This window comes from Otolemur garnettii, unplaced genomic scaffold (assembly GCF_000181295.1).
Source record: "Otolemur garnettii isolate 467f Iridium unplaced genomic scaffold, OtoGar3 scaffold00003, whole genome shotgun sequence".
Taxonomy (NCBI): Eukaryota; Metazoa; Chordata; class Mammalia; order Primates; family Galagidae; genus Otolemur; species Otolemur garnettii.
This window is the reverse complement of record NW_003852398.1, coordinates 18,536,389-18,539,137: the sequence shown is the minus strand read 5'-3', so window position 1 is coordinate 18,539,137 and position 2,749 is coordinate 18,536,389.

The following is a 2,749-nucleotide window of genomic DNA, read 5'->3' as shown; positions in this document are numbered from 1 at the left end:
GGCCCGGGCTGGATTCTAACCTGCCGCCTTAGGTGTATGTGGCTGGCGCCCTAGCCACTTGAGCCACAGGTGCAGAGCCAAGATGATGGTCCTTATGAATCCTTTTTCAAAAAATTTATTGGTGGCTTTTTAAATGACCTAATCCATGATAATTTTTTTTCAATTATATTTCATACAAGGCTTCAGTATAAAATTTCACTTGAGCAAATGTTTCTGTAATAAAAAGACTCTAAATTAAACCAAAGAAATAAATTGCTGAAAGAGGAATTTTGGCATCAGAAACATCACTTTGGATATTTGAAATCCTGAGAGTATTGGAAACTTTGTTAAGGGCCGACAAACTGTAAAGTAAGCCATTTACAGTGCTGCTCACAGCCCTTAAAAATGCACCCAACAGACACTACACAATCAATATATATCTGTCATTAATATGTAACCTAACTATCTCATTTTATATGGGGAAAGTAGGACCCATTTATTCGTTCATTCAACACATGTTTACTGAACCCTTATTAAATATTAAATGCACTGAGGAGGCATGGTTATGGGTGCTGGGAAAACTGAAAAACAAAGTCCCTGAGTTTGTTGTGGTTTGATGTGGGGTGGCAGAAACTTGGTAATAAGTCAACAAATCAGCAGATAAATTGAGAGGGTGGTAAATAATATGAAAGAAAGAACAGGGTGATGTTAGTCCTACTGGGTGGGACATTACTTTAGATGGGTGCTAACATTTAAGCTGAGACTTCCTTCACAGGAAGGAACTCAGTATGCAGAGGTCTAGGAAAGAGACTGACTGGCCAGGCAAGGGGCACTGCAAATTTACAATTGCTCTGTCTGAGGAGGGAATAAGGCTCGCAGATTCTACGGGTAGAAAGGCAATCAGAGTGGCTGACTCTTACTAAGCAGGCAGAAGCGGGTGGACGGTCAGCTTTTTTGGTGGGTTCCACTCTGGCACATTTTGTTTGTCACTTTGCAGGAACCTGGGGCTCTGGTAGCTAGCTATCTGTGCTCGCTCAGCAGAACATGTGCAGCTACCAAACACAACGTTTTAAAAATCACTTTCCTCATCGCTCCTGGCTAGACTTGTCCCTTTAGAAAGCCAATTCTGAAGGAAACATCGTTCTCTGCTCCTGCCCGGTTTTGTTTCTGGTTGCTGCGTCCGGGTTTTCAGGGTCTGCTGGTGAGAGCTGCGGGTTTGAAGCTTTGCAGAGCCAGGGTCGTTCCGGCTTTGCGCTCTGCCCTGACCCCTGGTGGAATTCGCCTGTCAAGACGTGGACCGAGCGGCCAGCTGGGAACCTTTGCCTCCTTCCCCTGTTTCGCTGATAGAGTGTGTTGAACTATGAAGGCATTTCCACTTCTTCAGGTCCTCCTGAGGTTTTAAGGACCTGTGCGGGGACAGGATTTCAGATATTGCCATGGAGCAGCCAAATGGCTTTTGACCATCCAGCCTCTCTTACACGGGCAGAAGAACCATAGCTCAGAGTTTGGAGGGAAGCAGCCCCGCCCCATCCCAGCCACAAGGGGCGGGCATAGCATTCACCTGGCCAATGGGCATCGTCCGGCCTCTGGAATTGGTTGGGAAAGGCCACATGACCCAGCCTGGCAGATGAAAGGTTTAGAAGTGGTACGTGGACCTTGGAAGGCAAGCTTCTTTCTTTGGATTCTAGCATAACTTGGACTGCCAGTTTCCATCTCTGTTCATATGGAGAGAGGCTGCTGAGAATTTAAAACAACAAAGAGGAGGATGGTAGGATCTGGACATGCGATGGGAGCCCACATTTAAGCTCTTGCAAGAGCCAATACATCTCCTTTTCTTTAAAAGCTATTTTAAGTTGGTTTTTTGCTGTTTGCAACTGGAAATCTTTGAATTACTATAAAAGTCAGCCTTCCCCATTGCTATTATTATTAGTAGTAATCAGAAGTGACTTTGAAGTGGACATACGAGGTCAGACAATTAAGTTCACAAACTCATCCTAGAAAAAGCGCTACATACCTCATTGCTGAATATCACTACGGTCACCAGATGGCCAAGGGGAGTGCTTTGAAAGTGACTGGAGCGATATTCAGCAATGAGGTATGTAGTGCTTTTTCTAGGATGAGTTTGTGAACTTAATTGTCTGACCCCATATGTCCACTTTAAATTCATACTACTACTAGGATGAGTTCACAAACTTAATTGTCTGACCTCATCTTGTGGCACAGTATGATGCAAATCACATTTGTACTTCCACGGTGATCTTGCTGACTGTATTTAAGTGTGGGGCTCTCCCCGTCCAGGAGGATAGAAACCATATTTGTTTTACTCATTGCTCTAGCTCACTGTCTGGTTGATAGTAAGTCCTTAGTAAATATTTGTGGAATGAATAAATAATTGCAAGGCAATATTTACTGATGTGGGAGTGTTATTTCTATGATCTAATACTATCATAGTTGTTTAGGAAAATGTGCTTATTTTTTAGCGAGTCATGCCGAAGGGTTTAGGGGCAAAGTGGAATGATGCTTGCTGCAACTTAGTTGGTTCAGGAAAAAATTATGATATGTGTGTGTGTTTATGTGTGCATGTGTGTATGCAGGCTGAGAGAGAGTGAGAAAGAAAGCAAATATAGCAAAATCCTAAGCATTCTTGAAATTAAGTGGCAGCTCTAGAGGAGTATCTTGTTCAACTTTTGTATATTTAAAAATTATCAAAATAAAAAATTCAGAAAAAAACAGATTACTATTATCTGGAGGGACACTCATGGTTACCCTT